Here is a 12,572-nt window from a genome sequence, read left to right as displayed (position 1 = left end):
TTAACCTTCCTGATCGGATGTTCCATTTGTCGTCGTTATTTATATCAAATTGTAGCATTTCACTGTGTTTAAACTCTGATTTTTCTTTTTCATGAGGAAATAAAGAAAAAGACGCCGCGAGAAAAAAAAATAAAAATAGGCAGATTATTTCAAAGCACGTGGTGGAAAAAGTGCAAAAATGTCCGGGATAAAAGTTGAGTAGGCCCGGATTTTTTTTCCACATTTCATTTTCATCAATCGTTATTCAACAGATGCTTCAACTTCCACACGTATTTTATGCAAAGAGGTCGCAGTAAGTGAGCAAAAAGTACCCTGCCTTTTACCAAACAGAAGTCGTGTATTCTCACAAACTTTGCAGTTTTAGATCGACTTTCACATTGCATTATTCTGGATGTTTTCTCTATGCACATGTATTTGATGATAAAACAAACATCTGGCTTGAGATGAACAAAGGCTGTGTAAATTACAAATCTATACACATTTAAAAGCAAAACACGTCCAAGAAATCCTACAGAAAGGGAGTTTTGATTAAGTACAGCGCTTTGAAGAAATACATGTATATCCGTATTACCTAAAGCAATACGTCGAGTCTATTCTCCATGCATCTCGATGAATTGCATTTCATTTTGTCGTCTCCTAAACAAACAATTCAACAAGCCAATGAACAAAAGCCTTTAGAAACCCTAGAATGTATACCCAAGTAAGAGGATTAACAAAGACCGTGTAAAATACGCATTCATAAACGTGTAAAATCAAAACACAACCAAGAACTCCTACAGAAGGGGAGTTTTGATAAAAAACAGCGCTTTGAAAAAAATACATTAATCAAAATATTTCATTTCCTAAAGCAATACGTCGAGTCTATTCTCCATGTTTTCTCAAAGAAGTGCATTTCATTATTTGTCGTCTCATAAACAAACAAATCAACCAACCACTGAACAAAACCTCTAGAAACCCTAGAATTATACCCCACATGCTTACACGAAGTGCGATTTCTCCACACGGTAACCATGGAGATGAGAATCACGCGTCTACAGAATTGATGAGAGTTTGTTGACGTCTTGATGCACGCCTTTCATTCATGTACGAAGTGACAGGGCCGCCACATTTTGAAGCGCAGGAAATAATAAATTTACAGGTTTCATTATGATCTGATTGCTTCCGCCTGAAGTTTTGGTGGCAATCGAACTGTCACGTCACTGACACATACAGAGTACAGACAAGTCAACCTCGTCCCCAGTGCTTATTTTATTTCCAACCTCGTTTCCAATAGTAAGCCCTGGGTAGGAAACTTTCTTCCTGTATCCTGGATTTATATCGTGTAATTGGTGTTGTTATTTACAACGTGCATTACTTGTTTTAACTATCATTGTAATTATAATGTCTACGCCTTCTCAAAACTACTCCTTTCCTTTCCAATTTGCTCATATTAATACTAAATGTGATGCTGAATATTGTCGGGTTAAGATTGTAACATATTAACTTCGAAAACAAACATGTTTTCTTAACTCACAGCGCAAGAATTGATTTTGTTTTTACCCCAGACACCGCATTCAAACACAAACGCCAAAGTAACGCACAGGCAGTCACCAGACTATTCCTCATTTGCATTTGTGATCAAAAGTCAAGCACATGCAAATGAACCAATACCAGGATGAGAGAGTAGGTAGTGGTGGGCGCGTACTGATCGACGCTCTATAGACGAGGTTGCAGAGAAGTTTGATGATAAAAAGAAAAAGTACGCGGTAGAGCACTCTTCGTGAATAAAATCGCCCTTTACAGGTCATGACATGAATTTTACTTGGGAACACAACACATTTTGTGCAACTTTCTACTCCTCTTAAATGTATGAAAACTTGGTAAAATGGTAAAACTGATTGAAAATGGCACTTCTTTAAACATTTAATAATGTTCCGTGCTTTTCCAGACAAATGAGGGCGCTGTTGCTGTGATGTCACTTCAGGAAGACACTGTTCAGTTGAGGGGTTTTCTTTCAAATTGTAAACCAACATTTGCTCATCAAAAACTTACCGACATGTTTGGAGCTTAACCTCTTTCCCCGAGGCCCTCCCGTTCTCTTTCCATCCAGCCGGTTCGTACCAGTCTAATATATAATAACGTGTTCATAATGTGTTCAGGGAAATATCGCTCTTCCATTTAAAAAAAAGTCCTGAACGAATTATCTAATAAAGGCCTTCGTGACAAAGCAATGACTTACACAAATCGCTGCATGTGTGGCAGTCAAACATTAACAGAACGTGGTGCGGCTCTAATTACGCGTTGCCAAGACAACCGCCCGAACCTCCTAGCATCCGTCTGATGTGGATTATTGCACTATGAGTGAAATGCGACTAAGTGCATTTATTTGATAGCCGGAGCAAATACGGCACTGCGTTTGTTTATGTAATACATCAACTGGTAATATATGGCTGAGGCGGGCTGTCGCCTGGTGGGCCGGTCATGTTTTAAGGACAGAGGCGCCGACGTGGATTGCCGTCTGGAGAATCACAGTAATGCACTGAAAAATCACAGTATTCAATTAAAGGTTTATTGTCATTGCTATATAAAGTTTCACCCCGAAATGTAGATTTTGTTTCTAAATTGCTATTTTTCTAGGAATGAACGTTTTTGACTTTTGAATGAGACATCGAAGGAAAACATACACACCAGTTCAGTTGGGGAATAATTACTTTACGAGTTTCGAATTATTTACCGGCCGACAATAGTTCAGGTGTTTCTGCTTTTCTCTACTTCTACTTCTTCTTCTTCTACACGTACTTCTTCTTGGGCATTGTTGGCGCAAAAGCAACCCAAAATAAAAGCATCTTTTCAAAGAGTTGAGCATGTTCAAAATAGAAAAACGTAGTTGTTCCGTTTAAATAAAAGGTACAAATTTAAACCAAAAAAAAGGGTTGAAATGTGTTGAATGTGAATTGAACAAATTGCAGTTCAAGTTTAAGCAAGTGGAAGTTCAAGGTCAGTGATGACTTAACAGTTTTTGAAGAGAAAAGATAGACCGTTTGTATTATACCCGGGTTCTGATGCAAACACACGTTAAAAAAAGTGCCTTGGGGATCCTTTTAAAACCACCTTCAATTGTTATTTTCTTACAAACAATACCATTCAGACGGGATAAAAATCAAAAAAAATTTGGTACCAGTCCTATATATTCACTTTCAAGGATCATCTCATCCAATCGGTAGGTCCGTTATAGGGTTATTAGAGATATTTTTTCTATTAATAAATATTTGTAGTTGGTGTCTGTGAGTGAAATTTGTAGAATTGATGCGGGATGATTAGAGCCACGCAGTTCAACCGTTAGATACTTGGAATCTAACATAACCACCTCATTACACCATTGATATTTAAAAAAAAAAAAAAAATAATCTAAATAACAAATTTTGATTGAAATGTTAATACATTAAAACAATAACTGATGTTTACATAAATGGCAAGAAAACAACCCTTGACAAAATAACAATCTCATAAATATTTCGAGGTTTTGGCATAATAAAGATTGTCTTGTGAAACACGCGGACTTTTTTTGTCCAGCTTATACAATAGGCCGTCACGAATCTGAAAAAAAACCTTTCCAATGAATGGAATTGGCAATGGAATGAGGTTAATCCTACGTGCCAGGATGTGCATTTGAGTAATTTTTCGAATTCAAGGTTTCATGACCTTCTTTCTTGTGTTCCCGGCCCCTTAGGGGATACAACAACCGGAATAAGATTCCGATATTGACACACACAAAAAGCTGCGCGGCTGACCTTTCAAATGAAACTGCAACCCGAGAAAGCTATAGGCCTATCTCTAAACACGTAATAGGGCTACTATCAGAAACAAATCGAAGCAAGAAAGGAATACCAACACAAAAAATCGTCACTGGGACGTCTGACAATTCCTGTCAGATCCTCGGAATCCTTGAGGCTTCCTGTAGAGAGATTTGTCATTCAAAATCCCCGCGGAATAGACTACGAATTAATTACATCCCGAGATGCCATCTGCCGACAAATCCGAGGCTATACTGTGAGCGCTGAATGCACTCAGTGCGCTGTGCTGAGGTTCTCCCAAGACCAAGGATGATAAATCCGTAGTTGATATCTCCAACGATTACTAGTCAATCACAACGCTACTTGTTTATACTAAACCCCGAGCTCATCGAGACTGAATGTCGATGCAACAAAATAATTGCCTTCTGCAATCTCCAGACTTGTAAACAAGTGGTGGGGTTTTTTTCAGAGAGTGAAACTTAGTCTGAGTATCACCCGTTATTCACGGAGCCAAGTATCTCCTGTATAACGTCTGATATGTCAAAAGATGCAGATTTATGCGATCTCGCGCCTCAGCCAATCGGAGTAGACTTTTCTAAATCATTTCATTCCCAAATCAGGACTAAAACTGTGATTGGTCAATTCGAATGCAGTGTTTTGTAATACAACAACATCCGGGCGCTTGTTGTGTAATATAATACAGAGCACGTGACCACAGCCTTTGTTGCTGTGTCTACATGAGTTTTTTATCCATGTCTATGAGGCAACAACGGTGAATGACCGAATACCCGATATCATGAGAAAGCGCCCGCTATTGGTCAAAATCTACAGGACAAGATGCGATTTTCTTGCATAATTAATCAGCAAATCTGCACAAATGTAATAGAATATATGGCTTCGCCGTGGTCTATTACATAAACTAAGTGAAACTCGGTACCAGACTATTTTGAATGAAAACGACTCAAATTTCAGATTGAAGTATTCTATAAAAAAAAAATTACATATATCAAAAATATTTAAACAATCAATCCAGTGGAAAGTCGAGTGAAAACTCAATCTACTCACTCTAAAACGTCTGGTCCTTAGCTTCAGTCTTTTAGGGATAAGATTTCGAAATATGCTCCCACCAGAAAACAAATAATAAGCAAGGTAGAAGACTCAGGTTCACTACTGTGTCTGGTCTTGTCATACCTAGAGGTAATTCTGAGCGGTACAAGAAATCTACTATTCCACCACTGGCCAGAATTTTTCATATAATCTGTTTAATATATATCTAGACTCTGCAATCTACCTTTTTTATATTAATTTTAAATAATGGTCCAAAAACGTGAAGAGAACATTATGCTACCAGCAACTTAGTTAACAAAATATTTGGCTCGCTTCATTTCATTAAAATGACATAGTATACAAATATTGAGTGGCTCAGCGTGGAATGGGAGGAATATTATCGCAAGGTAAAATCTGGACTTTTCCATTTCACGAGGCGAAGCCGAGTGAACGGGAAAAGTCCAGATTTTACCGAGAGATAATATTCCTCCCATTTCACAATTTAAAGTCACTCAATATTTGTTTTATGTAACTGACATATAGATCCTTGTCATTTGATATATTTGAACTTTCATTTCAACACAACATTGATGGGAAATGTATTTCTCTTTTCCAAACCACCCCTTCACGAAAATGTTTGAACCCCACTCTGTAGCGCTAGCTCTTTGGAACAATACGCGCTACCATTCTACGAACCGATGAATACCAGTTAAACAATAAACATGGAAGTTTTCGCACCTCCATGAATAAACGAAAAGTTGCAAAGAAAAACAGACAAAAATCAATATATCAGAAAAAAGAGTGGACTTGTTTCTCACATTAAAAACCCAAACTTTTACAGTAAAAGTAATGTTTCTTTCTGAAGTCAAATGATTAAAATCGCATTTGTATTTGACTGCTTGCATGTCATCTGTAATTTTCACTCAGCTCAATAGCTTTGGCATTCCATGGACAGCTATAAAAAATGGGCTCTTTTGGTGAGACAGAGTGGAAAGGAAGAGCGAAAAACAGGCTTTTTAAGGCATACTTCATTGGTGTATCAAATGTTTCCGTTTTTTCAGAGAAGAAATTACTAACCCAGGCCACTTTCTTTTTGACTCACCCTGTACAGGCTTTGACATGATGCGTTTACGCCCAAAGGACTTACATTACAGACTTAGATTCTTATTTTTTTTATTTCCTAGCCAGGTATATCCAAAGTTACTTTGGTTTGCGGCAAGCGAAACAAACTGGCTTGTAAACGAGAACTTGAGAGTATCGACCGTACATCTTAAATGCATCTTTAAATATTTTATCATGTAGGCTGTAACTGATGGTGAACTGGATGCCTATCGATTTTCCTTTAGTTTAAGGACATTCGTATTTACATTAATTGCTGTTCTTTGGAACTTTTGTCGCTATGAATATATTGTTTGCCATTCCTCTATCTATTGTTCCGCTCTGTTTATTTGTCTGCTCTTGGTTACCATAACAACGTCCTTTAAAAAAAACAATGAGAAGAATAAGCATCTTTGCGACGTTATGGTTACAAACCGATCGATTCCGAGTAATTGCGTGCAAGCTTCGACAAAACGTCATCTTAATTTTTAATATCTGGGGAGAAATAAGCCCGCGTATGGCATTGTGCGTCCCTTCTGCTGGCTTTTAAGATCTTGAGATAGGCCTATCACTGACAAAGGGTGTCTAATGAATAGACTGAAGACAGAGTTTGAGATCGAAACTGACGGGCGAATAGATTCGACGCAAGATCAAATCAGTTTCTGAGGACTGCAATATAAATGAATGAAGCGCACCGCTGTTATACGCCTATTGATCCTCCGCCAGTTTTTAAGGGCATCTCTGTATTTGCGTGTATATATTATGGCTGTTCTTGCCGACGTTTGTCACTAGGTTTACAACGCGTCCCACTAAACATTGCGCATGAAGAAGTCGCTCAAAAGGTGGTCATACTAGTTAACCAAAGTTTATTAAAGCCTATGGTCATGATTATAATTGGTAAAAATATCAAGAAAATCCATTGATGCAAACCAGAGGTATCGTTGATTTTGAAAGGCTATATTATTTTCCTCCGGCACATTAGAATCCCGTAGATAAGCTTAAGGCCAATACATTTTAGCTAGGAAAGAAGATTACATGGTCATTGTTCCTTGCAATCTTTGTCAAAGACAAAACACCTGATATTGGGCATTCAAGTGTATTAAATTTGATTATATGATATTATGTACCCAAAACGTTATCTGTGAACACCCTTATCCAAATACAACATAAAGGCCATGATATATTTCAAGCACTGCGTATTAAACCTATTCCAATAACCCTATAATTGGTATATACAAGCAAATAATAGGTGTGGACATTACACTGTGCATGTCGAAAAATACATTGCCCAACCACAAAGATGTCTCAGATTTGCATCGTTGGATTTTTTTTTCACCAATTATAAACAAGGCCATTGGCTTGAAAATGCTATCAAATTTGATTAGCTAGTCTGACCAACTTTTGAGACAATCAGCAGTTTTTTTTATGCACAATGTTTATTGGGACACGCTGTAGATTCTATATAGTCCGTTCATCCATCGTTTTATTCTCTTTTGCACTTGTCTTCTGTTTGCCGTATTTACGTCCATTACAACAGGGCGATTTAAAGGGAATGTACAAAATTTGCTTTTGCTGTAATTTTCAGAAACAAATGGATTTGGAGGAATAGTACGTTAAAGCAAATTTGTTACACTGACTTGTTTCACGTTTTGGGTTCGTAGATGCTAGAAAACCAACAAAACCAATCATGTTCTTGTAGTCGTTCCCTGACCCCACTTAAGATTAAACAAAGCAATTTATAGATGGGGAATTATAAGGTCAGAGAATCAGTCTACCTGGCTTGTACCCCTTCACAGGTGTGTAATAAATTGCAAGTAAATGGGGGAATAACTAAATATGAACAATTTGCTATTGGAGCACTTTTGAAAAATGCCAGTTTTCTCCAACGATGGTCGGCCGACAAGCGTTGTAAAAATACAAGTTTTCTTGGAAATATCGGCACACCAGGAGCCACGATTTTACAGGACGATTTAGATTGTCATTCGCTTACAGTCCATTCAGATGTTTCGTTATAATTTGATTATTTCGTTTTCTGATGTTTGCAAATGTTGTATATCTTCCCTTTAAACATACAATTCTTTACCAAAGTGAAGCTTGCACACCGATCGATTCCGAGTAAACGTGTGCAGTCTTTCGACAAATTCCGGCATTAATATTTCAATTTCTCGGGACGAGTGTGCTCCTCAATGGCCTTGCGCGTCTCTTCAATGCCTTTCAAGATCTTCAAATATATTAAGACAAACGCTGCCTCGTAAATAAATCACTTTCAGTCTTTGAGAATGCTCGTCAGTGGACAATGGACGCACTATCACATCGATTTCTGATGAGTGCAATAAAAGTGGATGAGTGCAATTTAAAGTTTAAAGTCGCTTTTTTTTCCTGCGGTACAACTTCTCTCTACCGCAAAACCACTCACTTCGTTTCATGTCGCACTTACTTTAACTTCCCCGTGAGTGGGAAAGTTATTTGGCCAAATAAGGAGAGAGAAAAAGCCAGGCACATTCTCAAGTGGCGTTTAGTATCGCAGCAGATCCAGCATACGCCGTTGCGATCCGGAGGGATTAGATCCGGAGGGATTAGTTCCGGCTATTGCAGTAAGGCGCTTTACCTCAATTACTCCTCTCAAAAAGGGTACCGGCATTATTCAATGCTGGGAAATTAACAGACTCGCTGTGGAGTAAGTGTGGCGAGCCCCCCCCCCCCCTCCCCCACAGCAGCATATGAGTCTGGCCCGGCCCAATCGCTAATGAAAGAGAGATGGGCACCCCGTTCCTGTTAACACAGGTTCGTCTCTTGTTTTCTTACTTGATGATTCCTATGCTTGGTGATTGAGGAATTTCTGGTGGTAAATTGAGGCATTTCTGGTGGATAACAGATACTGCGTAGATTTGTTTGCTTTTGAGGTGATATTTTGAATATGAGTTGCCCAGCTGAGAGTGTCTTTCGATAGGACTGAAAAGCCATACATCAAGTTATTTGTCGAAAAATTAAATCAAGAAATTATGTTTACATCACCGGACGCACGACACAAGAGTATATTCTCGAGACTTTCGGGGAAAATGTCTCATGCTCAAACAAAAATCGGCCGCAGCGTAATAACATGCAGCTCCTTATTTACTCTGCGCCTGTGCAAATTCAGCATGCAGCGGCAAAAAAAACCGAGAGCCCAATCAATCTCTCCTAGTAACAAATAATATGTCAGAACGTATTTATATAGGCCTAAACGGATTATGGTAAATATTAATGTGTAAGCTTCTTTAGTCCTCACAAATACGCAATTTTTACCCAAACTAACATTGTGTCGGTATTTTTCAGGAGAACAGGAACCGCAGTTAAAGATAGCAGTGAAAATAGGGTTTTTATATTGACGCAAGTAGATATCTACATTGTATTTATCAGATTCTTGATCATGACAAAATTCTGAGCAACAAGAAAAAAATCGAAGCAGTAAATGCAGCACATGTGTCTTTTCCCCTGGCATCTATAAACGTTCTCGATGACAACAAGATGCAAGTCTACCCCACCGTGCAAAGCCTCAAATCTTATATAAGATGCAAGTCCTTCGTGTGTAATTCGAATGTCTTCGAGCAGAACGGAAATGCAATAAACCGGAAACCGAGCGTGGATCCATTCAAATGTCTTCCCGTCTCCTCATATAGCGATCTCGCCATCCTTACAGCCTTCATGCGAATTGTCTTCAGAGCAAACAGTTGGCATCTGTTGCTAGGGAGAGGAGAACACTTGAGAACACTTGTGCACCGCTGTTTGTTCCGACGCATCCGCTGCGTGAAATTCGCGGCACGTTTCTCAAGGCTGTAGATATCGGTGGTGCAGGGCAGCGGAGCCGAATCCCCATGAATTAAAAGCCTCGCGCTCGGTCATTCCTGCGTAGGCGAACAGTTAATTCTTGTACATGTTCAAAGTGGGGTCGTGACAAACTGCGGTGCGTAAAAAGCAGCGCCATCCGGCGGATCCTGTAACAAATTTTGTTTCGGGTCTGCTGGGGTGGGCGGGATGGGGGAGGGTTGCAAGTGGCTGGCCGGTCGCGTGTATTTTTTTTCTGCAGGCTATGGAAGTCATTGACCGTAATACGCGAATGAATGAATATGTCACATGATTTGAAGTAACTTCTTTTATAGTTTCTTTTCTTAGGCAGATGACGTGGCTTCACTGTGGCGCATCTATTTTTACTGCAGGCTAGTGAAGTCATTGACCGTAATACAAGATGTATAAGTATGTCGCATGATTTGAAGTATTTTTTCTAGTTTTTATAACTCGGCAGATAGCGTGGCTTCACTTGTGGGGTGCTACGCTAATAGGTGGTCCAAGTGCAGCAGGTTGCGGGTTCAAAACCCCGAAATTGTACATTTCTTTTTTTTTTCAAAAATAAAATTTTCTTTCCCAAACTGTTTTAATCAAGTCCTACTGATCGATAAAATAAATTTCACCTTTTTCTTCTCAGTCATGACTCTGGATGATTTTTAAGTCCGAGAACCATTCCGTTACCAACTGACGCATGCGCATTATTGGGTCGTGACTATTCTTGGTTGCAGGAAAAAAAATTGCTTGCCGGTCTTTATGAATGTAAAAAAAACGGGAGAAGGTCTCCTTTTCCTTTCTTTTAATTTTTAACGAAAACCTTAGAGGGTCAGGAAGGAAATGAATAAAGAGCATCGATTTAAATATCGTCTGCATGGCTCCACTTGTGATTGAATGATAATTCAAGAATACAAGAAACTTGGTGGTTTCTTTCTGTGCTTTAATGACACCTTGGAAACCAGTCCACAAGTCGTATATCTAGCCCCGTCCAGCGGTATTTCAACCGAATTCTCCACAAAAACAGACCGGTGTTGTGTGACATTTGGACTCTGTGAAATGACTCCGGGCTCATTTGGTTAATTGCGCATTCCTTAGTGGTCAGAATGACAAAAGTAACAAGTCAAGTGTAAAGCTCAAAGTCCATTATGAAGTGGAAAGGACATATTTTAAAAGAGTCCATACTTCATGTGACACCGGGACAAACAGAAAGCGTTCGTCATCAAGCCATTAACCTAAAGCTCCCTGCCTCCAGGACACGTTCGTGTTCACACTTATAGGGAATTCTCAGCAATGGCGGGAAGTCATTGCAGCCACAATTTCCGGGGATCATCAAACATCAACCAAAAACGAGCGGCACATGAAAAGTCAATTACTGCCTTTTAAAAAGGGGGTTAAAAACGGACGATTGATGTAGAATACAAAGTACGGTGAAATGGCACCAGCGAAAATAGGTCAGTCGAGGGAACTAGTACGTGTGCGTCACGCTAATGGAGTTTGGTAATGAGCGTGGTTCGGGGAACAACACGCCGAAGAAATTGAGTGAGAACAGGCGGATTGGCTAAACAAATCACCGCATCATGATATGCGCACCATGAGGAAAATGACCCATTTTTTTTTCTCGCAGAGATTGTTGTAGACTTTGCAAAACGCGTGAAATGAACGTGCTCCATGCCACTTTCTAAACATGCTTGCTATAAAATAGCTCTAATGGGACATAAAATGGGTTAACAACGACTGAAAATTACGGTTAACGTGTGCCCCTTGGTCAATTAAGTTTCATACAGGGGTGAACTACAACTTTAAGACTTTATCGGTGTACTTTCGCCAGTCAATGAAATAGTCTGGTGCCAACGCTCTCTCGTGTCTGGGCCGGGGTAGCTAGCGGAGTTCACCCAGGTAGTAACAGGTGACCGTAGGGTTAGGATTACCACTTGGCCATCTATAAGTTTTAAAGAAATAACCAAAACCTTCCAAGTATAGTTTCCTTAATTCAAAATATATGGGAAAGCAAGGTATGTCACTGAATAATATACACTCAACCACATCTTACTTTGACTTTAAGTCCTTCAAATTGAACAAGTCACACTTTGACATGCAATCTTAAAGTCGATTTCAACATACTAACAAGTACCATTTTCACAGACATGTAACGAAATACTTCACGATGTAATTCAACCAAAATGCAGTGAATTTAGATATACAAAAAACAACTTACGAGCTTCTTCTCGATAAAGCGCTTGTGTACTGGTTGAGTTCTCCTTCGCGAGCCTGTGACTTGACAACATGAAGCAAACTTCTGTTTGGGCAGTTTCTTAGTCCTGAATGACTAAGGCAGGATCTTATATATAGCTGTCAGTTTTAGACACCTGGTTTTGTGTCTAACAGTAGGCAAAATTGCCCTACGTTTGTCAATGGCCAACAAAGTTTTAGTCGGAGGAGCTCCAAAATCTTCAACCTTTTCTCAATGGTATAGCATGCGGTGTTCTATTTCAAACTAACACACGAACTCTACACATATCACTTTCACTTTCCACACTTAACTGTAAAAAGCCGATTTTAACTTTGAATAACAAGAGGTTGAGTTTTCTAGCATACATGCTATAACCTAACTAACAAAAGAAGGGACACAGACATGCACAGATTCATCGTCAATTCTGGTTTATTGTTCAGTACATCTGGGGTGACAGTTAACCAAGGGGGAGTGAGAAAAACTTTCTACCGGACTCCCAACTCTTACCTAACTCTTACCTAACTGTACAATAGCTCCCAAAACTCAAAAAAGGGACCAGACTGAGTAATTTTTTAACAAAAGACCTTACATATTACATAAGAGAA

At 39.1% G+C, this 12,572-nt stretch overlaps 1 long non-coding RNA gene across 1 annotated transcript; it reads right to left on the bottom strand.

Moving 5' to 3' along the window:
• Positions 1-10,663: 10,663 nt before the first annotated feature.
• On the bottom strand, positions 10,664-12,263 carry LOC119744734. The gene is made up of 2 exons (XR_005273589.1): positions 11,953-12,263; positions 10,664-11,676 (listed from the first exon to the last, which is right to left on the bottom strand). It is a non-coding gene; the product is annotated as an uncharacterized LOC119744734 (long non-coding RNA).
• Between the last annotated feature and the right edge of the window lie 309 nt (positions 12,264-12,572).

Source organism: Patiria miniata, unplaced genomic scaffold (assembly GCF_015706575.1).
Source record: "Patiria miniata isolate m_02_andy unplaced genomic scaffold, ASM1570657v1 HiC_scaffold_7, whole genome shotgun sequence".
In the NCBI taxonomy this organism is placed as follows: Eukaryota; Metazoa; Echinodermata; class Asteroidea; order Valvatida; family Asterinidae; genus Patiria; species Patiria miniata.
This window is presented reverse-complemented; position numbering and strand designations above follow the sequence as displayed.